Below are 26,807 nucleotides of genomic sequence, written 5' to 3'. Positions count from 1 at the left end.
CTGCGTCCCCCCGCCGCCCCGCCACCATCCCGCCCGCCTCCTGCCCCGCCCGCTGCCAACGGCGAGGGGAAGGGGGGGGGTGAGGGGCGGGGCCGTGGCTGGGTGAGTGACGGCGGTGGGCGCCCAATGAGAGGAGAGGGTCGTGGAGTCCCCGCCCTCCGCGCTGGGAGGGGTGGGGAAGGGGAGCGGGATTGACGGTAAGATGCTCCAATCAGGAGGAAGGAAACGGGGATGGGCGGGGCTTCCCGCTCCAACGTCGAGGGGCGGTTGCGGAGCGCGGCCGTTGGGCGGGAGGCGCGGCGGCCGTTAGGTTGTGGTGGTGCTTCTGAGGGGGCCCCGGCCCCGGCCCCGCGGGCGGGGGGGCTCTGTGCCCGGTCCGGCCCGGGGCGGTCCCCGGGGCTTTGGCAGCCTCCGGAGCTGGGCCGTGAGGGGGTGCGGGGCTCGGGAGCCCCCCGGCTGCTCAGATAGCGCGGGGGAAGGAGGAGGGTGGGGGGCTGTCCTCAGCCGCCCCTCCCGCGTGGTACCGGGCGGTGTTCCTTACGGGGGAGCTGCACACGCCGGGAGCTCCGGCAGCACCTGGCTGCGTTTTGGGATGCCTCTGGCTTTAGTTTTGCACCCTCCTAGCATCGCAACGTTTTGGGGCGTCCTTATGTCACCGGCTGGATTTGGCTGCCCTGAATCTGGGTTACCGTGGCGTTTACTCTCTCACACCGAGTCTCAATCTCGTTCTGCAGGCTGCAAAGCACAAACTGAAGTAAACACGTGATTATCTTTCAAGGGGTGAATTTTTATGGAGTTTCTAATTCCTCTGTTGACTTAGGATGAAAATACTGAGAATCGTGTAGGCTGGGGGTAGCAAGTGTTGGTGTCTGATCCAGAGAGCGCCGGTAAAATAGATAAAAAGGGTGGGGGAAAGAAATATGAGATTATAATCTTCCTAACCAAAAGATTAAATGCTATGTTTGAGTAAAGTTTTCATCAGGTGTCTCAGTTACAAATGAGTTTCAAAAAGTAAACATGCTGTATGGTTTATATGGTTCAAGCTGAAGTTAGGCTGTAAGAAGCGTGCATTGTGATCGCTGCAGCACATGAAAAACATGATGTTTGTGCATGCGGCACTGGGCTGCCTTAAAGTGACTTTTGCCCAGGCCCATTTCCATATGAAAACAGCCCAGCTTTTGAACTGCCAGCATGTGGGATGCCTTGGCTTATGGTCATACAGGTACAGGGAGGCTTTATGCACATCAGCATGTTTCTTCCAGTGCCTAGCTTTAGGTGCCAATTCAGCAAGTAAGCATTTTTAGCGTTTTAAAGGCTAAAATCTCTAGCATTTTAATGGCTAAAATCTAAAATTTTGGTAGGACATAAATACTGTAAGGTAATTGCACTTCATGTGCTCTCATGAGCCGAAGTTTAAACTTAGTGTGCAGAATCCATAAATCAAAAGCCATATTTGGATAGTAGCTTTATATGAGCATAAAAATGGTTGTTTTGTAAACAGAGATAACTGTAATATACTGTTATCTTTCTTGTATGTGTGCAGACATTTTAATATATATATATAATTTCATAAAATCAATTTTGAAGACCAAATGGCATACTTTAGACACTTGCCCTTTAAACTGCTGACTTGTATCCATTGCAGTAAAAGAAATGCTTGCATTCCTTACCTGGTTAATTCCCATTTCACTACACGGCCCATAGGTCCTACTCAGAGAGCACTAAGGCCCAGACCTCGTGTCAGTGTGTTCCTCTGTTCCTGCCTGCCCTGCAACAGCTGTCATTTTCTTCTGCACCCATTTTTAGAAAGTGACAAGGTCCAGTGTGTCCTGTATACTGTTTATTGGCAACTCAACCCTTGCTGCCTGTCCCCCGTGTGAAAGTGCCTACCTTCAAGTTTCATCAATTAAACATTTTGAAAATAGTTAATGAAAAGCATTATGTAGGTTCTGAGTAACATAAAAATATTTTCTGAGATGTAAAATATTTTCTCCGAGGTTACTAGGCTATGGTATGGTTGCCATGCTGCTTAAAACAATGTTGTAAAAACCTGTTGGCAGTTGAAATTTGTGACGCAAAGCCCTAAGTAAATAATAGGTATAGCCTTGCAATGATGGAATTTTCATATCAGTTGCACTGGAAAATATTTTCAGACCGTATCTTCATGGACTGCTCATAAAAGAAGTACTGGTGAAATCTGTCAGCGGAGCAAAAAATAAGCTGCTTTATTATCGTGAATAAACGAAAAGTATTTTTAGCTATTGAGTTTTCTGTTGTCTTTTTAATATAACTCTTCTGGTTTGGAAAAGAATGAGCAGCAGCTCTGTAAACCAGCTAGAGTTTCCCAAATCGAAAAGCTAATGGTTGAACTGGTGTTTGCTTGAGGACGGTGGAATTGCGTGGACGTGGGAGGCCGTTTGAAGGTAAAGGTGTGCAGACCAGGGTGTCTGGGGGAAAACTGAAAGCGAGAGCTGCGGCTGGCAGTCTGAAATAGCTGCATTCGGGAAGGCTGAAGTTTGCCTTCCCCGCTTCTGCACATGCTGCTGCTTCCTACACAGCTGCCTGAGCTGCTTCTGAGTCAGCTTCTGAACCCCATGGTTTCTACAGAGTATTTAAAGGCACACAGCGATGATGCCAGGTTATAAGCTGCCGGCTCCAAATCTAATTCATAAAAGTCTGTGGTGTCCACAGAGAATGTTGTGAATAGTAATTTTCTGCCAGGCTGTTCCCACTCTTCAATCAGAGCCTTCAATGTGCACTGAAGCACTGATTCTGCAAAACCTTATGTGCGTATCTAAGTTTACTCGGAAGAAAACTCATTATCATTCATGATCGTTATTCAAAACGGAGAAGCAGCATTCTAGAACAGATTTAACTAAAAGTCACATTTGCAGTTCTTTTCATTCAGTCACAGAGATTTATTCCCTGTACCTTCCTAGCATTTTTTTTTAATCCAGGAGTGGAAAGGTGAATAGGACCATTATGTATCATTAAGTTTCAGATCCCTGTCAAACTTGGAAGTGTGGGGCTTCGAGTACTGGGTTGCTGCTGAGATTTTGCTATGGGGATTTGTCTGGTTGCCAGCAGGCAAGGAGTTAACCACAGTTTTGCTTTCCCATTCTTCTGTACAGGTGCTGAGAGGCCAAGCTACCAGAAACGCAGTTGTCAGAGACAGTGGGAGGAATATTTTAGTAAAGAGGATGTCATAAGTACGTGAACCCTCAACCAGGAAGGTTTGTGGAGAAAGGTTATGAAAATTTATTTTGATTTGCTTCTCAAAATGAAAATTTTTAAGGAAAACCCTTGTTGGCTGCAGCAGTGCTTGTATTTACTATTGTGCCATTCCATCAGTTTCTCAAGGTATGTCAACTAACATAAAATATCGTCTGGGCTAAGGTTGTGCTCAATTAAGTTTAAGCACTTGAACCGTCCCAGTAAAACCAAGCGAACTGTTCACAAACATCAGGTTAACTGCGTGTTCTGTGGTCTGCACTGGCTAGTCACTATCTAGCAGAAGTTTTCCTAAGTCTTCTGCTTGATAAATCCTTAAATAATACAGAATCAATTATCTCAGGGACCATCTGTCACCTTCCTCCCAGAGCAGGATTTGAAATTCTGGGATTGGAAACCAGAGATTAGTTGGCAAGACCTTCTTTTTAAGGGCGCTGAGTAAGATTTCCTTCCACATACCTATGAATACGTCACTACAGTCTTTCCAGGCAAAACTATGTGTATGGGTGTTTGCAGGCAATGGGTTGTTAAAACTAGCTCTGATTCATGTTGTTATTTTAAAAACCTTTTAATTAAATCTTCTGTCAGACAATCCAGCATGACTGGGTTGCAAATAAAAAATTATTTTAAGGAGTTTGTACACACAAGCACATACATACATGCATACACTGATTGTCATAACTGATAGTGCAGTGAAAATGTACCCCAGTTTAACTCCTTAATTCTGTCTTTGTCTTGAACTGTCATTTTGGGTGGAAACGGTGCTGTCTGAGATAGCAATAGGAATCTGGCTTAGAAAGATGCAAAGCAACCCTTAGGAACATAGGTTTACAACTAAGCTTTCAAAGTCAGCTAGTGTCTTTGCTGTAATGACATTTTCTTAGCAAAAACCTACAGAACGTGAACATATATGTATTTATTAATCTGTTCTCTGTGCTAAAGATCAGCCTGTATTTTATATGTAAAATGGGGAAAGATCTTAAGCAAAAAGAGTGGATTTGTAGTATTTTTAAATGTAGCAAGTGGCACCCCTATTCACTGAAATGCCAAAAAAATAAAATAAAAAATACCAAACCATCACCACCAAAAAAACCCACCCAACTGTAGCCTTACTACTACCACTTTCTAAATGCTTTTGTCTGTGGAATACCAGGTCTATGTAAATGCCAGCTAGCACTCTCCTCAGCTTTGCAATCTTCTATAAAGCTTGTTCAACACAACATTTAGAAAATAAAAAGGAAGTATTTCTGTTATGAAATGTTTGCATTTAATAGCGAACACCTGGAAGCTAGAGTTCTTTCAGAAATAATTCCTAATGCTCAGTGAAGGGAATTAAACAAACAAACAGCAAGGTTTATTCTGTCAAGTTCTCAGCAGGCTGACAAGAATTACTGCATGCTAAGAATCAGCTGCTCTTGGAAACTTAATGAATGTGGCAGCCAGAAAAGTACAAAACATGGCCAAGAGATGTGAACCAGATATGTTGGCTATAACAAAGAGAAATGAAGAGAAGGGTAAGTCTCTCAGTAAATCCAAGGTGGAAAAAGTTCACTCTACCAGAGTTTCCGAACGCTTTGACAGCATAGCATATGCTATAAGGAGTTAGTTTTGTATCTTAAATCGTAATTCTATTCCCATGTCAGAAATAGTAATTTCTTACTTGGCAAATAATAGCAGAACATAATTTTTATATTTTCACGTGTCTCTACTGTGATTTAACAACTGGAAACAAAGAGCCAAGTCTTCTTCAACAGCCATTTCTCCATTTCTCTGCAGTCTGCTAGCCAGTGTCCTGACAACCGTCGTGTGCAAGTTTGTCCCCTCTTTGTCACTCCTTGGTTTCAAACTATATCTTTTCAGGGACATTTAAAAAAAATGCTGGAAAAGCAGAATGAGTGGTTTTCATTACTTTAGGAGTCCTAAATATTGAATAATTATAACCCATCCTCCCACTCACTGGCTAATGGTTAAAATCAAGTTTTATGCACTTGTGGATTCTATGAATTTATCATATAGGTTATGAAGCTTTTGTGTGCAGTTGCTTCACGTTTTCAAGTGTTACTCAACAGTCTTCAGAGCTGGAAAAGTTTTAAAAGAGACAGCTATCATTGTCCTGCGATAACATTATTCCCAGAGCTGAATCTTTGGGGGGGAAAAAAAAGAGAGAGAGAGAGGGAAAGTCATGACTGTGGATATGCCCACGAAAGAGATTGAAATGAGCTTTTGTGAGATCTAAGTAATGTTTATACTAATTAGTCATTTGTCTTTTTGTCTGTAGCATACTTATAGATTTATTTTTGCCAGCAGATGAAGTAAACAGCCTTTCTCGCCATTTCAGGAGTACACACCTCCATGTTAGGACTTGTCTACCTTGGGGAAATTTACCGCCTTTACTATAGCAATAGAGCCATAGTGGTCAAATTAAAGCAGCATAGTAATGCCCATGAATTTTCCTTGTGTAGGTGTGCTCTTAGTCATGATGGTAAAGGAAGCGGCACTTGTTTCTGCTGCAATGAAGCCTGGCATTACAGCAGGAGCTGTCTCTCACAGGTCGCTGTGTACAGCAGAGTCCCAGCCTTTCTGCAGAAGGATGGAGCCCCTTAGGTGACCTGACTTGCTCTCCTTCCAGCGGATCTGACACCACAGGCACTAAGCACAGACCGTGCAGCAAGCTCACTTAATCCTACCCAGTGAACACATGAGCCACAGTTTGCGTTTCAGTCTGTAAATTGTTCTTTTGTTTTGCAGGCTTTACTGAACACAGTTTTATTTCATGTGACTGTGCTATTTATGGAGGAGTAAATATTGCCGGGGGTCTATTTAAAAAGGCCAATGACCTGGATTTTTTTCCATTTGAATTATCTCCAGGAGTCAGACATGTTTAACAACTGATTTTTTCCCCTCGTTGCTGTAGACTGTAATCATTTCTAATGTCTTAAGTCAACACCATTTTAAAAGATAAAGATTTTTTGAGAAATAAAACTTCATGTACTATGAGAGTGATTAGACAACGTGCAACTTTTCCATGTTTGGAAAAGACAAATTCCATCTGAATTGCCAGCTATCAACATGACATGTCTTTAGCTCTGAAATATCAGCCTTTTCATACTGTTATGGTAATTTCAGTTCATAACTCTGGTTTGATCCTTTTGTTGTTTTTTAAAAAACCTATTATCAAGTGTGTTTCCACATATTCTAAATAAATAAATAAACCATGTTTTCGGAAAGGGAAGATTTAAATAGAGTAAATGTTTTTCCTGCTGTCCTTGCAATCTAAATAGCAGCATTGCTTTACTATTTAAGAATCAGAAAGTTAAACAGTGCCAGAAAAATATTGCTGTATTTTCACTTTCAAGAAAGAGCTTTGTGAAAGCAAACAGGTAGCCAAATGTCAAGAATATTGAACATGTTTGAGTATTCTTAAAAGATGATCCAACCATATTTTTGTAATATATAACATTTTTTAGCAGCATAAAATGAGTTGATCACAATCACAGTAAGTGTAAGGGGAACCAACTTGAAATTTTGTTGTAGACATACTTATATTTATGTGGCCACGTAAAAGCATTAAAAGGCAGAAATTTTATACTGAGTGACATTCTATATATATTCTAAAGCTTGTGAGTTTTACCATGCAGTGAGAAGGTGCCCTGGATTCAATTCAAAGATGGCTTCAGAAGTTACAACCTGAGAAGGTGGAGAGGGATGGCACTCTCTAGGCCAGTCTTACTGCCAAAGCCATCACCTTACCTAACTGTGTTTCTTCAAAATCCCATCTTCATCATGGACAACACCCAGATAGTTTACCGGTAAAGTAAACAAAGAGCACATCTTTAATAATCTTCTGGCTCAAACCGCACTACAGCACAGAAGAGCTGTGCTGTACGAGCTGCCTGCGCGCAGCCCCACCAGTCCTTAGCCCGTGAGAAGAACGCCACGAAGCAGCAGCACACCTTGTCAGCCTGTTGATAGCTTAGCACAGACAGTGATTCAAGACATTTGGAAAAATGTTGCACGTTGCTAGTCAAACTAATAGAAATTCATACTGACGGTTCTTCAAATGAAACAAAACTGCATTCTTGCCCTTTCTCTGGAAAAGATACTTTACAGGGAATAAAACCTTTTTTGAAGGTTTTCCATTCACTCTCACCACTTATTACTTCAGCCTTCTCATTTCTGGTGTCCTTTTTCAAGCACCGGAGTTTGCCAGCAGGTTATTGCACACTTTAGGAGACTATAGTCTGCCTTGAGTCAGAATTGTTACTGTAAAATTAACTGCTGTCATTGACACCTACAGCCTCCTTCGAGATCAGTTGTACAAGCGCTGTTTCCTTTTCCGTTGTGAGTAACATATGTTTTCAGTTCTCATTTGTATTACTAAACAAAGGGTTTCAGATTCTAACTCAAACCATCTTTCAAAATTAAATTAGCTAAAGCCTTAATTAGCCAGCACTGATCAGAACAGATTGCAGTGACTGCACATGCTACTCCAGTCTATCTCTTCATTAAAAAGCTGCCAGCTTTTAAGGGAAAAAAAAGTAATCAGAGACTATTTTCCATCTTAGTAGACCTCGGAATTGTCTGAGGGGAAGCAGAATGATTGTAGTAATAACCAAGAACCTCTGTAATCCCTTCCTAGATTCTTTCTCACTGATTAACTGTTTTGAAAGTAAGGCAGACCTTAAAGGAAAAATAAGCTAAACCATTTGGTAATGTATGCCCCCACACAGGGGTATGTCAGAAATCTCTTCCACTTTTTTCCTTTGTGGAAAAACTGGTAGCCTGATTCTTCTCTACTCTGTTTTTTGGAGACCATAAAACCACGAAAGTCATCAAAGTTACATTGACGTAGAATGTGCTAACGTCATTAAGGACCAATTCTTCAAATGAGCCCAAAGGCCAGATATTATAATAAAAAATGTAAATATGCAGGAGTGCCATTTTCTGAAATCAAAATTTCTTTTAACTAATACATTTCCTTTAAAATGGTCACTAAAATTGGTGTCTGGAACGTAAAGCCATCCATTTTCTTACACAACAGGTAGGCAGCAGAACTACAAACAGATCTGGAAGTCTCAATGCTCTTCTGAGAGGACTGGATTGAAAAGCAACTCATGATCCTGATCTCTCTGTCCCAGTTAAAAACATTAAATGTATACAGAGATAGAACTGGACTAAGACTATGTGTATATATATATGGTCTTAAATATACATACATATATCTTAAGATCTTTTGAAATAGGTATACTTCAGACCAGGACACCTCCATCACATTGAGTACATTGGCCTGGGTTAGACGTCCTGCTACCAGTGTCCATCTCCATAGCCTTTGCTTGTCTGATTGCCGCTAGTGTCCTACCACTGTATTATGTTACATGACAAATTTGTATTTAATTTTATACTGTATGTTCTATTCTGGTATTTCTGTTACGATTAAATTGAGTTCAAGACAGTCCCTTGGCTGAACAGAATGAAAGTGTCTGGAATGCTCCTTTGTACCACACCATTTCAGTTGCTCTTCGACAGAGTATCTATCTGCCTAATAATTGCAGAGTTTGGTGTCTGCTCTCCCAGATCCTTGCAATCCTCAACACCAAAAATCTCTGACAAAGACAGATGCATTTGCTGCATCATTCTGCAGGGTACCAAAATGGTCCATACGGATACCCTCCGTGAGCAGGATATCAAAGTAAAGCGCTGGTTCTCAGCCTTGGCACCAGCTGATGCCACCCCCTCGCTTCTGTGCCCTGCAGGACTGCACACACTGCCTCCTTGCTCCCCCACTCACCCTCAGCATCTTTGTGCCCTGCTTTTTCTTGTCTGTGGGGCTGCTCCTACTGCTTCTCCTCCCTTTCTTACCCACACAGTGGCTTGTGTTACCACCACTTCCCCTGGCTGCAGCCAGGATGACTTCTGGCCCCAGATGGAAAATATATTTGTATGAGTCTGCCCTGAACCATCTCTGCAGAGCTGGCATGAGTCCTGCCTCTCCCATCTCTCTTGTATTACAGGCGTTCATTAGTTGGGAACCTGTGCAACAAATTCTAACACCCTGCTGGGATTTACTCTCCTTGTCCTAAAATAATAGCAATTAAAAAAAAAAAAAAAAAAAAGCTATTATCTTTTCGATAGAATGCATCATGTATTAACAGGATGCATGTATGCACTGACTTCTCACTACCCCAGTGCTTGTGGAAACTTCTTTTGTTCTGGGCAGCCACTACTAGTGGTACATCTTCAAGCCTTAAGTACTGCACAGAAAATAATGAGGCAGCTTAGAAATTCATGAAATGGGAGAGCATTACATAGCTGATAAATTAAGGCAATCAAGGAAAATCATAATTGAGTTTGGGCTTGGATTACTTTGTAGAATTAAGACATTTCAAATGTGTTTCTCACAAAATAACTGCAATGCACCTGAGATGGTACTTGATAAAGGATGTGAAAAATAAGGCAGAAAAGTATTAGGTGTTCTTTCAACATAAGCCTTGATAAAACAGGATCTCCACGGATCCCAAAATACTTGGTACTGTTACTGATTTCAACAGTGTGACTTCCAAAAATAGGCTTTGTTACACAGACCTTCTTGCTTGTCTCTAGCCTAAGAATGGTTACTCTGATTTTTGGAATATTTTTTTGCCTGTTAAGAAGTTTAAGTGAGAGGAGAGTGTTTGTAAGTGCTGTTGCCGTGTCCTGAGTTTCTTGCATAGTATTTTTTTATTCTGTCCATGTCAACAGCTGTACTGGGCCATGTGTCAGGTGTCATGCTGTGAAATCTATGCCTGTTTTTTTTCCATTGTGCAAACTGAAGTTTTCATTAAAAAAAAAAAAAGTATATTGTTAAAAGTTGTATTCCTGTTTTATTCGATATGGGCATACTCAGCTGTTTTTCTAGATCACTCTGAAGAGTAGAAGATGGGATCACTTCTTATGACAACTGCTGTTAATATTCGCTGCATTTCCAAAATGACATAGACAAATTGCTATAATAACCTCATATATCTGATTTCTATGCCATTCCTACCTCCAAATATGCATTCTAAATTGTGAATTGTTTTGTCTTCAGCAATTTTTACCACAGAAGTTTCAGAGAATATAACAGTACTTAACTCTTTAAGGAGTGTCTTCACTGTAGTCCAGTGTTGAATGTACTGCTGTCTATGCAGGTAATTACTAAACACTACAAAACTGCATTGTCATTTAAACGTCTTTAGTGTTTGTTTGTCCTATAGGGTAGTGAGGATTTCAAACTCTGATATGTATTTCTGCAGCTTTATTATTACCATTGCCTACCTTTTCTGTAGGAAAAAAAAAAAAAAAAGTGAAACGTCAAAGTCACTGTTACCAAAGTCTTATTTAAATATCTGTATTGATTGACTGGGCTGGTCAGCTGCTGTTTATGAGACTACAGGAGGCTCAAAAGTGAGTCCTGTAATTTATCTTAGAAAAAAACTAAAACATCCATTTTAAACAATATTTAAACTCTATTTGATCCCAGGCATTTGGGGTGGCCAGTATGTTCTACACACATCGTATGAATCTTGGACAAAGTTATTATGAATATGTTATATTTTTAATATGGAACAGACCATTTGCTGACTGGGCCTATGCCACATACTTGTCACAGTGAAGAGTAATTAACTTTAATGACTGTACCAGATAACGTGGAAAGTCCTTAAACAGGAAGAGGGAACAGAAATTAAAAAAGAATGGCAGTTTCAGAAGGGCTCACAGAGAGAACAAGAGGAAGATTTACAAGGTCTTTCAAAAGTTTTGAATAGGAAAGGCACTTTTCTGAAGCAGAAGAAAAGGGATGTGATTTGACTGTGAGACCCTACAATGTAAAGAAAGCCACCTTGATTTTGAGGAGGAGCAGTGAGATACAAAAAGAAGCCTATAGAAATGCTAGAGTATCTGATGTACTGCCAAGTAGTACTGCAAAGTGCTATGGAAACCAGGGATTGGAAAATATGGTCGAGGCTTATTATTCTGTGCACAATTGTATATTTCTTTTCTGAGCTTAGTGCAGAGTCACTTGTTTTGGAGTTCAGTACAAAGTCTGCATGGTCATGACCTCTGCCTTGCACAGCCGCCCAGACGCTTGGCACAGCCTGATCCTGCCCAGCTGTAAGCACCTAGCAGGAGCGCCTCACTTGGAGCCCTGCTAACCTAGGCTCTCTCAGGAGGCAGAGGAGCAAGATAGGCACTCTGAAGTGGAAAGTCACATCTTGGGGGGACTGAATTGCTCTCTGGAGGCTGCCTGCCATGACCATCATCCAGTGTAGGTGCTGGACTGCCCAAGCCTTTGACTTCTAAAGGCCAAAGTACCTCCAAAGCTGGAGCTGTAGAAAAGGATTCATGATGATCACTGGCAACTGTGGCTATAACTGTACAAGTAAACAGTGTGGGGTCTGTTCCCAGGGACTGGGGCTCTACCATCTCTATTACTGTTTAGCAGGAACAGCGCCTTGCCCAGCCTGACCTTCCCAAGCCCCCAGTGTGCAGTGTACAAGTTTGGTTTTGAGGGTAAGGGAGTTTTCTGGAACAAATACTGGTTCTTCCAAGCAGGTTAACCTCGGTGCCAAGAACTGGTTTCAGAAGAGTTTATCAGTATTGAAATGTACTTAATCTATGAAACACTTGGAAATCAGCTCAGGCTTATTTGCATTATGGGCTTGCACAACCTACAGTTACTCCCTGTCCGGGTCACTCTGCTAGTACCAAACTGCAAAACCCGTATGTGTTTTGCTTCAGTTTGACCAGCTGTTCTTCCTTTAGGAAGGAACCCTTCCCAGGCACTGGCTTTTTGCTTGTCATACCCTAGAAATCGGGTACCACAGCCCAGCCACTTTATGGTTTTGGCAAGTAACACCGTGGGTCTGAAGATATGTGGAAGTTTGTGCAGATAACAAGAGGAAACTATCATCAGCACTTGGAGGAGTGGGGTGACTGAGTTCACTGTGATATTAGAATGTTCTGTTCATCTGAGTTAATTTAATTTAAAGTATTTTTCTTTTGCTGGATATTTCAGGGTGGAACTAGTTTTAATTCATTCATTTATTTTCCCCATTGTTCTTTTATTACCATTCTATTTTCTAATAACTGTTTTGAGCCAATTTTTTAGCTCTGTTGCATAACTGAGTTCATCGTCAACACTGAAAATATACTAATTTACATTAGTTGAAAATATGGTGATTTCTTCAGTCTTAATAAGTTTCTTTTTATTTTTCTGCCCCCCCTTCCCCCTGTATTTATTGCATGACATTTGCTGTTTTCGCTGACCTCTTTTAACTGCAAACAATCTGTCACTGTAGGAATTGTAGCGCTACATGATTTAATGTTGCTGTTAACTCTGCAGACCAGAGTTGAAATTCTTTGTGTTACTTTCATAGATTGTATCATGCTGAGTGTCTTTAATCAGATCGCAAGCTGCTATCATGTTGCTGTGTCTAAGCATTAATTAGGCCTTCAGAGGCATAAGTAATCTTAATAAGTTTAGGTAAATTTTAGTAACTTGGTAAGGAAAGGGATCTTTTATGGATCAGATAACTGAAACAGCATGGGCTATTTTCCAAAGCAGAAGCATATGCAGTTAAAGAGGTTTGATTGCAGTTTGGTAAAGTTTTGTGTTATGGGAAGGAAGGGCACACAAAAAAAAGAGAAACTGAGATAGGGCAGTCAGAAAGTGATGGCTACAGCCACAAAAATGCCATTAGTCTGACAATGTTAAAAATAATAAAATAAAAGATAACATTTGGGCAGAATGCTACCGGCTAAGGGGATTGAATTTGTGAGCAAAGCCTCTCCTGCCGCTTGATTCCTTTTGCATTCAAAGACATTTTGAGACATTTTTTTTTTCATCTTTATAAACTAACACAACTGAACAAAGTAATATTGGAACCAATTTTTTCTTCTATAGAAAACAAATCGTACATTCCCAATTCTAGTTAGTAAGTGGTTAAAATAATCTTAGTGCTATTCTCACAGTTGTTATCCAGATTCTGAAACTTTCCATTCTACTTCCTCCTGAACCAATCCGACAAGAATTGGCGATTCTGTGCTCTCCCAAGAGCACAGACCACATCCTCTAGTGGTTGTTATCATAAGGTGTACTGCTTTCCTGATGATTAGGGTGGTTCTATACAGAAGATGCTGGTGAGGATGGGGAAAGTGAGGAAATACGCATTTTTCTGATGTTTTCAAAAATAGAAGATAGCACTGCAAAATGATGCTAGTATGCTCACCCAATTTCTCTTACTGCTCCCTTCAGGAATAACAGCTTCCTAAGGTGTTTGTTCATTTTTAAAAAAGGGAAAATAGCGGAAAACTGCTTATGTTGCCCATGGCAAGAGGTTGGAACTAGATGATCTTTAAGATGATCTTCCAACCCAAACCATTCTGTGATTCTGAGTTTCTATACTCTTCTGTTTTTACTCATTGCTTCATGTGCATTAGAGGCCTTAACATAAAATTCCAAAAATAATAAGGCAGTAGGATTTTTTTTTTTTTTTTTTTAGTGAGAGCTTCAGAATGTTAATCTACAGATTATGTAAGCATCGGGAGTTATTTTAGTATAGTATAATTCTGTCATGTTATAATGTCACAGCATGATGCATTTGAAACTATCAGCCTTTTAAAATATTGGCTTTTGACGACATATTCTTGCAAACTTTATCTCTGTTGTTGTGACCTTTAACAAGGATTTTATGTAGATTAATTTAAAGAAAGGAACAGCAAGCTGAGCAGCAGAACTGTTGCAGCCTGGTTTCCTATGGTAGGTGCCCAATGTCCCATAGAACCTCACAAACCAGAAGTGTCCCCCACGAGTCCTTATGACCTCCCCGGTGCCCCAGTGCTCTTTTGGGCAGGACACAGCCAGTTCTGTGGTGGCTCTGAGGTCTGCTGCACATTGACTGCCCATCCAGGACACGTACCGACTGTCCCCAAACCCCCATGGCTGTTGAGCTCTCATGGCAATTTATTCTCACACTGAGGTAACTGCTGCGGTCTCCTCACTGCAACCCATGTGCAGATTTGTTTGACTTTGGAAGAGCTTTTATCTTTAAGAACCTTGCCCTTCTGTCAGATGTGGTTAAAATTGACCAACAGACTCAGGATTTGTTGTAGGGGTAAATCTAACGGCCGTACCAACAGACGGTGTGATTGTGTAAGTCCCATTTCCTTGAGAACGCAGGCAAATATATAGCTAGCATCAGCTTTTTTTTCAGGAATAATAATGTGACCTCCATTTTATATTCTAGCCCATCAGTCAGCGTGAGGCTGGACATGGCAGCCAGGGAGACCTTGAGGAATGCAGTGCTGAGCACAGCTGGCCATCGCTGCCCTGATCAGCCCCACAGGATCCTAGATCTTCAACCCGATCCCCTTGTGTGCTCAGCCCTGCCTGAACTACACCTCACCCGTACCCAGCCCAGGCCACCACAACTGCCCTGGAGCTCCATGGGACCATTTGGAATCTTCCATTAGGAAGATATATATGCTGGATACCCCAAATATCCTGGTTTTCGGAATCACTTTATTTTCACTATACGGCATTTCCAAATGTATTATAAGATTAGCAGTATTTGGTGAAGTTTCTAAATTACATAGTTACACGACTATGGAAGAATCATTATCATTTTCCAGACTTGCATTATGGATCTTGGATGCTTGAATTTGGCTTTATGCATGACAGAAAACCTCAATTTCATAGTATATGGAGCCAGTCTACATGCCCCATTGAAACATTTCCAAGTCTAATCAACCTTGTCTGCATAGTATTATGCAGCTACCTATTCAAAATTACTTGCAGCCACTTATTCATAATTATCTGTTTATCTTGGAGCGATGTTTTTGTTAAGTCAGAGTGGATTTCCAGTGTGGAACTTTATATTTTTCAGAAAAGCTGTAATATATGTAGTAATTCTGATGTTAAAACCCACCTTTTCTTTCTTTTTCCTGTTTTATCTTTAGGGCCAGTAAGAAGATATAGCTTTCACTCTTTGCTGCAACCAGTGCCATTCAGGACCAAACGCAGGCAGTAACACTACTTCACAGTCTTGTACCAGGAGCAAGAAGTTAGAATCTCACAAAATATTTTTAAGGAAGCAAAATTGCGAGGTAATTAACTTTTAAATTTCTACTCTCATATCTGGACAGCACAGAAGGGAGAAATGATAGCTCAGAGAAACTGTCTGCTTGAATATATATCCCTGCCAATCAGTAGGAGCTTGTATCACATCTCTTTTGAAAAGAGAAGGCACTGGTATCTTCACAGAGAGCCATCACCTGCTGTGAACTGCTGGCTTTGCCAGGAATGGGATTTTAGAAATGGGAACTGGATTGTATATTTAGCTGTTCGGTCAGTTTGTTCAAAGTCCAAAAATTTTAAATACAGATGAGAGCTAGTTATGATTCATAGTGTGTGGCCAGCATTAGTTCCTTATGTTCTAACAGGGAACTGCAGTGTTTGACATTAGATCCACATTTACAGGAGAAGAACAAAGCAGCTGGACAATGATGCTGTTGTGCAGTTTCCACTGAATACTGCTGCCCTTATTTGAGTATTTTGTGGACTGGAAGAGTGGTGTGAGCTCTTGTATATTTTTTGCTTGCTTTTTTGCTTGCTTATGTTATTACCTTGCACTATTTTCCTTCTGCTTTTGCAGTGGCCCATTTTTCTTTGCAATTTATTTTGTTTCATGGTACATCTCGTTTTGGAAGGCAGTTGGCCTTGCTTTTGTGATATGTTGTCCCAGAGTATTGCTTCAGCAGTTGAAAAGAAGTGTGAATTTTAAAACCTCATGACTGCAAGCAGGTTTTAAGCACATAAAACAAAATCCGTGGGCTGTGCTCACTGGCTTAATATGCAACAACTATGCAGGAAAGAAACAGATGTGAGTCCAGGACCCAAATGAAATATAGACAAACACAGTGCTCCTAACCACAGTGGTGAAAACACTCCATCGTGTTGAATATTGATGTCATCTCACTATTGATAACAGTCTGCAGAGAGCAATCCTAATTGAGTGCTCATTTGTATGTGGGTTCAGATAGGAAAATTTAGGATCTAGATTGCCCCTCTTTAACGACCTAGCATATTTGCTTTTCATAAAGACTGTATCTGGCCATGGTGTTCTGAGATGATAACTCATCCGAGTCTATGAAGGACTGTTTTTCTGGGACAATTTTTCTACAAAGGCTTGAGAGACTGCACTTCTACACCATGCATACAACTTCCGCATGCGGTTAATTGGATGTGTATTTCAAGATAGCTTCAGGCCCATCATCCTGGGTATTGGATAAGCCCACAGAAATACAGTAACTTTTCCAAAAGAGATGTATGTTAGACCCCAATGCTGATGTTAATTAACACATATGACTGCTACACACAAACTAATCTGACACACATCACCAAGGTGCCTGAATTTGGGATCTATGATCTCTGTGGTCATTGCATAGAGGCAGTTCATTGATGAGCTGAAGTCACATTCTTGCAGGGCCTGGCTCTTGGTGAACAGGGGACAATTAGGCACCGATGCTTAAGAGGCTCAATTAAATGTTTGGAGTCAGAAGGAGTTAAAATTTCCGCCCGTGAGAGATACAGTAAAAGGGGAGGGAGAAAGGTGAAGGTGCCACCTTGGATGAAAGGCTATTCCGCTTTCACGCAGCAGGCTGTGTATGCACAGTCATGCTAATGGCAACCAGGAATTTAACAGGAATTTCATGGGAAATCTATGCGAGAAGCAATAGAGGTAGGACAAATGGGGACAGGATTGTGTAAGAGGCCTCCTGGAATCATGGCCTAAACAAATGGATCACATGGCTGGAAAAGCCTCCTGCTTTAAGTATGTCATGCCTGTTTTGAATTACTGGAGCATCCAAAATGTTTGCAAATCCCTTACCAGTGTCGTAACTCAAAATAGATCACTTGATAATTTCCAAAACTGTAGGTACACCGTATATTTTTGGTTATAATTTTGGTATAATTTTTCTACCCAAATTTGAAATGCTGCTATTTTTAATAAACTCTTGAGAACTAATGAGTGATATATAAGAGCAAAACAACTAATTCATAAATTTGGAAGTTACCTTCTGCTGCTCAGGTTTGTTAAGCTCAGGCTCTTTGGGTCTTTCACTGGACCAGCCTTTACGAATAATGTAGATTATCTAATTTTTTTATTATTCCATAATTTGAAACTGTGAATAATGTTCCCCAGGCCTCATTTCTGAGCAAAGTCATTTGTTCAGCTGACTGGGGACATTGACATTCTGTTGGACATTCAATCAGTCAAATGAAGTAGTTTTAATATCTACCTTAACATTTTATCTCTTGAACTCCTAAATCCAGATTGCAAGTTGTAAAGGTGTGGAGAATTGTTTCTATCATGTATTTACTCTTGTGGTGAATTTCTGTGGGTACATCCAGGGTAAGGCTTCCCTCTAGAATGCCATGTTGTGTTAGATATGCTAATAATATTTCCCCTGTTGAGGGATAAGCACAAGCCCTACATAGCACTTATGTTTTTAGACCCGCAAAATTATGTTTCTTTGTTTAAATTTATGTTTCTTTGTTTAAGGGAAATATAGCATTTGTAAAGTGTGGTAGATTTGGTTCCTAAATCCTTGAGTACCATTTATGAATCATCATATATGCAAAGAAAAGCAGGCTGGTGCCAGCAGTGGCTGGTAGAAATCAGCATATTCTGTAAAAGTTCATGAAAACCTGGCTTTTCTATACTTTTGAAGCTAATCTGAGATTACTATGGGGTTAAGAAATAATGCAATTTCCAATGTATTGTCTTTTGAGCAAGCCCTACCAGGCTTGAAACTACCCTGATGAAGCTTGTCTGCGCACAGTGAAGTCTGTCAGTTATAGATAGCCTCATATCTGAGGAGGCCAGCCAGTGCTCCCTGATCCCAGCCCCTCTCGTATTTACGTAGCAGAGTACCTGTTGACTGAGCCTTATCATCAGTCTTGTCCTTAACTGGTTTATGGCTGGCTCCTGAGCAGATCACCAGCCCCAGTCATTTTGTTGATATCCTTTCCAGATTCCTACAGTCATGTCATGAGGATAAAAAAAATATTTCAATGATTCCAATTGTTCCACTTTGGTTTATAGCTAAGAGAAAATGTTTGGTGTTTTTAGCATGTCCTATATTTTCACTGTGAAACCATTTACCCCATCTGAGAGGCTGTCTGTTATCAGGATCCTATTGGCTGCAGATGTTTGGGGCTCTTTCCTACAGTTAACAGGAATTATGTATTTGGGATACTTTTAGTGACTCGCTTCTGGTTACAAGACAGTTAAATTTATATCTCAGCAGGTACCTCCATGAATATGTACTAAGAATACCAGATTTCATGGTCACCTTGGAAGACTATTTAATAATTTTCTCCTGTATCATCTATGAAATGTCCAGCTCAAGTTCTGGCAACATCCATAGACCAATTTACCAAAGACCTATTTATTCTTTAAAGCTCAGCCTTCCTTGCAGCACGAAAATTTTGTTTTAAAATCTGTTTGGCCATTATGATAAAGGACAACCCAAGCCACTGATGTTCTGCATCTGGGAGAGCAAAAAGGGCCCATAGATAGAGGGCCACATGGTGCCCACATGTGGGGAAGGTGCGATGCCAACCCATCCCCTAACCGTGCACTGTTCTTTAAGACATGGCATGACTGTAAGTATCACAAAGTGTAGTCTTCTTTGTAAATGGCCCAAGCACGATGCTGTCACAAGGTCCATTCACTGCAGACTTTTCTCTCTTTATGTAGAATAAAAAGAAAAGGTGGAATTGCTGAGAGTCTTTTGCTCTAAGACTCATTAATTTAGGCTTCCAGACATCTCTGAGTTAGGAAATGAGTCAAGTGGTTATTATTTACTCATCTGCTCTGCAGTTTCTGCTGTCTTAATCATTTCGGTTGTCGCTGGGAGTGTTACCTTCTTCAAAACAGAGACTTGAAAGCTGAGGAACTAATGGCAGTCTTCGCTACCCTGATTACAAAACGCCGGTTCTTACCAGGCTGGCTGCCGTATTCATGCCTTGGATCATGCGCTTCCCTGCAGAGGTTAAAGGAGGTCCCCCATGTGTTTAGTCTGTAAGGAGAGTTAACAGAGATGCAGTTTGTAATTCGGGGATTTCTGGTGGTGAGGCCATAGCCCAAGGGCTCCACATGCTCCCATATGTGGATCCTGAGCCCCACAAGCTTCTGTGCTCACAGGACTCAGGTGCAGTCGGGGCTGGTCCACAGAAGTGCTGCAGAACTGCCATCCCATCTTCCAAGGGTTAGACAGCCCTGCTGTAATACATCATACCCCATGGTTTGTCTCCTCCTAAAGAAAAATGAAAAAAATCCTCTTTTCTTGTTCTTTAATCGTCTCTACTTTTGACAAGTAACTTCTCCCAGTGCATGAGCTCCCTTGCAGCTTGGTCCATCTGGCAAAAAGAAAATGGACAGAGAGTGTCACAATGGCAGCTTGTGAAATGTTTTCTCTGCCTGAGTACACCTGTGACAGTCACCCACCGCTGTGCTGTCTGAATGCCTTACACCACCATTGCCACACGCTCTAACTGCTTGTGCTTGCCGGGACATAGGTGCAGAGGCTGTGGTACATTTCGGGGCTGTTCGAAGTTTGAAGTGACTTGTTTGTATCATCTTCCTTAAAGCAGCAGCCTAATCGCTCAGTGTCTCAGTGTTTACTTCTGTTATCAGAGCAGCATAGTAGAGGTACAGGCTTTTCTACGGAGATTCCACATTCACCCGCAACTGATAGTGCTGTAATTTTTCCTTTGATAACTGATAGTGCTATTGGTGCCTTGTTTGTTTGTTGTCTCTATCACTGTCACATAAATGTACTAGATATCACTTATCATTGGACTCCTGACCTTCCTATTTGTGCTTTTCTTCCAGGTAATCACTGCACTTTCTCACTGCACATCCCTTTATAATTTATTTTTTATTTTTTTATAGCAGCAGCTAGTGGTTCCAGTGAAATATAGGAGCTGTGGTTTGCATCCAGCATGCAAATCCATGAAAAGAAATTGTCCCTGCCCTAGTTAAACAGCTTACAGTGGTTAAAAAAAAAAAAAAAAGAGCAGCTGATAGGAGAAAGTTAAGCCATTTCTCATGTTCCTAGCACCTAGCGTCCCTCTCAGGACTGCTGGCAGGATCGAGACACTGGGCAGGTGTAAGTGCTGGTTCCAGACAGGCTGGGAAGAAGGCGGAAAAGTAGGTTCATCAGCCAGCCAAAGAGTTTCTCTTTATTGCAAGACGTACACAGACTGTAACCCGAGTATCACACCATCATTAAGTCCTATCCACTTACCTACTTCATTAGTTCAAGGATTGTGGTGCTTTTAATCTTTGTGATCTGGGTCACCGCAGGATTCAGGCTAATGTCTGAATCAACATGGTGCTCCAGCTTCCTACTTCCAGCACTGTGTGCTTTGCAGCCTGTCTGTCCTCACTCAAGCTGAGTAAACATGAAGGAAGGCAGATTTTGAAGCCTGGCTTTTTTCCTCCTATAGTCACGTCAGCTAGGGTCTTTCCTTGTTTTGTTGTTAGCTTGTTTATATGACCAACACCCAGTAATCGGGGATTAAAATCCCACTGTACTGTACTCAATGCTGGTCAGCCCTTTGCTTTTCCAGCTTGTGTAGATACATGCTTGGAGCTGTTTGGGGGAAAAGTTAGTTTTCTGGGCTGGGATCATTCCCTGAGCAATGTTTTGAAGCAGCCCAGTACCTACCCCACCTGCAGAGAGGACTTCACCACAGTGCAGGCATTTCTCCAGCACCCTTCTCAGTGCTTCCCCTCCAAAAATCAAATGCTTGTGTAGGCAGCACAGCCAGCAGAGAAATAATCCTCAAGTTTACCAGCCCAAAGTGTTGCACCCTGTCCGGTGAGACTACAGTAAGGAAACCAGACGGCTCTTTGTACTCATTTTAATGGGTAAACCTGAGCCCTCAGACCCCTCTTCAAACCACTGGTGCCATCCATGGCATGATGTGATGTCCGCAGAGGTGGCCTTTGCTTCAGGTGGAGGATTCTCCCCCTCGTTGCCTCCAGCTCGTGCTTGCCTGCGAGCAGGCACTGCTCACACGCGTACGGGGCTGGGGGTGCTGGCTGCCTCGGGACGTGCAGGAGCTCTTCCAGCAGTGATCTCCTGGGGTCAGGAGTGACCATGCTGCTGCCACCAGAACAGCATCAGGGAAGACAGACGTACACACGTAGGTGCCTCATCCTGTTTTGTGGGGTGGCTGTAGATTTCAAATTCAAATGTCTGATAAATATAAATGGGCGAGAGCCTCAGAGAGAATTTGTGTGGGGGAAAATAAAGTCTATGCTTAGGGAGACCTCTTTGCAATGGAAAATAGGCTGGCGAGGCAGCCTGATGGTAAGACCAAAATTATACCTCTCCCAAATTGTATTAATTCCCTATCTTCCTGTATGAAAATGCAGGAATAAGCAGGTAACAGTATTGCTTAATACCCACCTGTCCTGCTGGAATAACTGGGCCTGCGTTGGCCACCTGCTGCAGCTGTTTTGTTAACCCATGTGATAGGGAAGCAGAGGAAGTGCATGCTGGATGGAAAACTGGAATTTAAATGACCAAACCAGTCACTGTGATCTAAAAGTGTTGTGAGAGGACTAGGAGGAGTCCAGTCTGCATCGAGACCTGTGCAGAGGTTCGGGAACTGTGGAAGTAAGTGCACAGAGAAATACAGCATGGAAGGAAAAGGAGGGCTGTGATAAAGAGAGGTCCGAAGGAAAATTGTGGGAGAAATGATAGGGAGAAAAGTAAGCACGTCCATGTAAAGTGACTTTGGTTGGCATTTATACCTAGCTGATACCGAGGTTTTACTATGTAGAACATGACTTTGCTGTTGATATAAACATTGCCACTAAAAACTGCACTCTGCATGTAAAGCTGCAAAAATTTTTGTGCCAGTGCACCCTGCTTTGCTTCGTGTACCTGGACTAAAACACACCCTTATAATTGCTATGATGCCAGAAAGGCTTGCTGCTCTGCACTACCATAAGTAAAGTGGCAGAACTTACAAGCATAGATGAATCCTTGAAGACCTCGGGATCTTGTCTGGAGTAAAGAGAACTTCTGCTGTTTGTTTTGCACTGCTTTTTAAAAATATTTTTTCTCTTTTAGTTTTTGCACAGAAATACTTCCTTATTGCCATATAATCCTCTTGGAGTACTGCATGCACTTAACAGCGTATGCTGGTTTGTTTCCCAAAGGTTTCTTTTCAATGTGCAGGGCTGATGAAGCTTTGAAGAGAAATCTTGAATCACTTTTTTAATGAGGTGTGGAAAGCGAACTGTGGGAATAAGTGGACTTGGCTGGACTGTAGCTTGCCTAGGTCCCTCGGGAGCTTTGAATGTCCAAGGGATGCTAGAGTTTGATGTTAAGAATATCCCAGAAACATGAAGTTCCTGAAGGAAATACTAATCTTCACATGCGTCCTAAACCCTCGCAGCTCCTGAGATTTCAAGCATTTATACTGTATCCATTACTTCAAAGGACATGTGCCTCAAAGGAGTAGTTGGATGGTTCGCAGTAAAGTCTGTAAATATTACAAGGCAGTAAAAATATGTTCTAAGACAATTAATAATGTTAACATTAATAATATGTCTGAACTTCTGTAATTTCAGCAAAATGGTTGGGGGAGGATCCTGACCTCCCTCGCCTCTGGAGCAAGGCAGAAGCACTATTCAAAGTGCCAGGGAAAAGAATAACCGAGAAACGTCATGCCTCAGCCCTTGGGAAAGATAAGCTAGATCCAGAAAGTATGAGAGGCATTTCTGCACACGTCAGTGCAGAGAGGGGACATACTTTTCTCTGAAGTGCTTGAAATACTTCATCTGTTTAGGAGGAGTTACAGCAGCAGTAATCAATGAGGTATTAGCTAAGAACCTCGTGAAGTAACGGGGAGGATTTTATATTGACCACAAAAAACCTTAGGGGCTCATACTCGTATGTGCAACCATCTCTCTTTGCCGAGAACACGAAATGGCTTTGTTTTGTGGTCCAGACAGCACTAAAAGCACAGGGACTCCCTCTTTGCACAAGTGAGAAGGCTCCTGCTTCCCTTAGCAGCCCTTGAGCGCTGCCCGGGTGGCGTGCTGTGGCTTTGCACACCCGGTGCATGCTGAGCGTTCAGCCAGATGCCTGCAAAACGCTGGTGACCACAGTCTCACTTCACTGTATGGTACGGCATTCTTTGGGGAGGAGAGGCTCCTAGCAGCTCTGTTCGTAATGGAAGTGTAAGCATGCAAGCTTTATTACCTGCCGCTGCCAGCTCACCAGGAAAGTATGCCATTCCTGCGCCGACGGATATCTAGCTGCTGCTGTTTAATTATCATGAGTCTGCTCTGCCAGAAGCACTGGCCCGCTCCGTCCTTTGGCTTTTCACTGCTGTACACAAAGCAGGAGCCTCTTGCTCCTCTGAATTGCTGCTGGATGTTATTACAGCCACTGCAGGAAGGGAAATGCAGAGCAGCAAAGGCTTTGTCTCTCTGCTTGTGAGGGAAGTTTTGGAGGAACTAATTTTTCTGCACGTCTGTGACTTACAAAGTCTGTGCCTGAAACTTTTATAAAGTTTGAGATTTCATAAATCTAAAAAAAAAAAAAAAAGGCATTTCTGCAAACATGGTCCATCGTAATGGTTTAAATGGAGGGGGCCTTCACTGCCTCTTCCCATGCTTGCAAATGAGTGCTGTCAGCTCAGAGGCAGACCTGTGATGTTGCCATTTAAGTGCTATGCAGAAGTAAGGTTATACAAATGCTGTTACAGGCAGAAAAAAAAATACAGCAAAAGAAAGCTGAGGGATTAAGAAGAGAAAAAGAGCACAAAACCCAGCCAAACCAAAGCCACAGGAAATGGATTCTGAATGTAGGCGCAGAAGCTAGACAGAAAGGGATTTGGCAGGAGAGAAATTGTTGCAAGAACCTCAGTGAGAAATATAAGGCCCAGTCCTGTATAAGACATGTCAATGAAGAGTCTTTAGACCCCAAAATAAACTAATCTGCATGGCAATATGATAGCCTGCTAGGTCTAGGATCTGAGGAACGAGTGCCTGATAAAAGGGTTAGCAGTGCTGAAAAAAGGAAGGAAAGGTGGGAGCGGTGCAGTGCGTGGGGAGGAGGGATGGCTTGCTGTCAGCTCCTTGGGCTGGCGCAGTCTCACCTACACAGAGACAGGCAGTGAACGCTGCTTCGCAAACGGGTGGGGAGTTTGTTTGCAAAACAGCAGCTCCGGATCTGACAAAAAGGGGTACGCTTCGCATATGCTTATTTGCCAGTTCTTCTGTTTCAGGCAGGATACTCCTCGTTATGCTGGATTCTGGATCCCTTCCCAGCCTCCTGTAGATTTTGGAAAGTCTCCCATTCAGCTGCCATGTGGAAGGCTTTGAACTTAAAATGGGAACAGGCACAGCACAACCGGGGCTGGGGGTGGGTGGCAGTCCTCCCACCCTCTCGCCCTTCCCTCCCCAGTGCGACCACCGCGAATCCATCCTAGAGCCCCGAGAGCTTGGGGAGAGGCTGTGGGTAAATGTGTTCCAGTACTATGGCAAAGTGTCCTGCTTCAACAGGTGACACCAGGATTTCTCTGTAAAAAAAAAAAAAAAATTGCTTCCCCTTCAAGAAACAGACATGTTGGTGGAGAAAATGCCACCTGTGCATCAGCTCCCCTCTGATTATAAATGTGCCTTAAGTCAGGAGAAAAAAAAACAAAACTGCAAACCACTCAGCTGATAAGCACAAGCAATTAATTTAGTTGTGGCATACATCAGGTAAACCTCACTCCTATCAGTGTGAGTTGTGTGCAGCTCAATCTGGCTCATAAAACAAACACAGCTTTGGGCAGCTACTCAGCAGAGCCCCGTCCTGCTTCATCCCACTCAGAAGCGTAGTCATGGCCCTTATATGTGACATACTTATTTGTAGATAGGTGTGATGTTTGCATAAAGGGTCTGAACTGAAAAGACGAAGAGATACCCCGAGATACTGTCAGTATTGCCCTCGATACCCTTGATACACCTTGTGCTGTGTTTACCTGTCATAACGCGTTTCCGAAGATCTCCGTGTTGGCCTGAGGAGCTGCAGAGAGCTGCCGGTGTGCTACAGTGCCACAACCCACTTTCCTCACTTCCTTCCTTGTGCTGTTGAGTAAAGCTGTGGTCACCAGCACGGAAGAAAAACAGAATGGATATATTTCGTCCATCTTTTAAAAGGCTTCATCAGGCTTGTTCCTTGATGCAGCAGCATTGTGTTTGGTTACACCACCTCCGCGCTCTCGGTGGCCAGCACACCATGCGAAGCGCTGCACCTCAGAGGAGGAGGTATGGCCAGGCTCATCCTACCCCTCCTGGTTTTACCTGGGATGGAGATTAGAAAAGCAGTTTTCAGTAGTGATGGGAAGAGCATCACATCGGCGTACACGGGGATTTCTCACAGTTTCAGATGTGCCAGCACTGTAACAAGAAGCATCACACAGGAAACTCAGATGTCACAGGGCTGAGCTCTGCATTGTTGGTGGGTTTGTGGGTCTTGAAACATCCAAGATAAGAGCTTTGTCCTTTGCAGAATGCATGGGGGAAAGAGAAACATCACAGTGTACAAATGAATCAATCTAAGAATAATTATTTTTACATTTACACATTTTTTTTCACCATTGCATTTGAGAAATAAAATCTTTCAATTTTGCTTAAAAGACAGCTTGTTTGTCCTGGGCTGCAAAATGCCTTGTAACTAAAATGCTGGACTGTACATAGAGATAATGGGCTAGTTTATTGACAGGAGGCATTGATATTTAAAAATTGATCTTTAAGAATGTAATCAAGTTAGCTGACAAAAGCAGCATAAGAAATGTGCTCTAACCTGTCTTTTCCTCCAGTAAAGTGGAAAAAGAGGAGTATGAGACTTCTTTTGGCATTGTTGTTTGTCTTCATTGATAACACCCAGTGGATCTTGTCTGAATATCTAAGAGAGGGAAGTGTGTTACGTGGCTTGGCCAGTCCCGGTGCTTTGTCCTCCCTGTATCTCCCATCGGTTCATACGTGTCCCTGAAAGCGGACATGCTCACAGCCAGGTGATGCACTGCCAAGGTGACAAACACACAGCTACCCAGGAGCTCTGTGGAGCTGTCTCTTATCATGTCTTGAAGCTACATCCCACAGGCAACGTGCAGGTACTTGTTCCTCCACACCCTCCAGAGGAGGTGATATTGGTGTAGTAAGAGATGCTAAAGCAGCTCAGGAGCAGAATATTGAACTCAAGGAAGCAGTCAAATTCAGCAGGTTTTTCAGGGATTTTTTTTTTTCCTCTGGGGTCTCCGCTGCTGGTCACTTGCATTTGTGTAGGTACACAGCATCCAGAAGGAGAAAAAATTCCCTGCTGAAGAGGTTTCCAAGACAGAACAGCAGACAAGATGTGTGAGCAGTCACTGGCAGAAGTTGCAATGTAGCACTCCAGTCTGCTGGTATTTAACATTCAGTAGTAGGCATGGACCGAGTCCTGCTAATTGTAAGGACATCTTTCTGTTGCACCACACT

At 42.3% G+C, this 26,807-nt stretch overlaps 1 long non-coding RNA gene across 3 annotated transcripts; it reads left to right on the top strand.

Annotated features, from left to right (window-relative positions):
* The first annotated feature begins 37 nt into the window (after positions 1-37).
* Positions 38-25,871, top strand: LOC121067884. 3 transcript variants are annotated; one of them, XR_005818497.1, is made up of 3 exons: positions 38-3,233; positions 15,205-15,351; positions 24,569-25,871. It is a non-coding gene; the product is annotated as an uncharacterized LOC121067884 (long non-coding RNA). The 3 variants fall into 3 exon arrangements; XR_005818498.1 differs by lacking the exons at positions 15,205-15,351; positions 24,569-25,871 and adding exons at positions 4,599-4,745; positions 6,870-10,041; XR_005818499.1 differs by lacking the exons at positions 15,205-15,351; positions 24,569-25,871 and adding exons at positions 4,599-4,745; positions 5,694-6,803.
* Positions 25,872-26,807: the final 936 nt, after the last annotated feature.

Source organism: Cygnus olor, chromosome 3, assembly GCF_009769625.2.
Source record: "Cygnus olor isolate bCygOlo1 chromosome 3, bCygOlo1.pri.v2, whole genome shotgun sequence".
NCBI lineage: Eukaryota > Metazoa > Chordata > Aves > Anseriformes > Anatidae > Cygnus > Cygnus olor.
The sequence above is the reverse complement of the archived record's forward strand: the minus strand, read 5'-3'. Positions and strand labels throughout refer to the sequence as shown.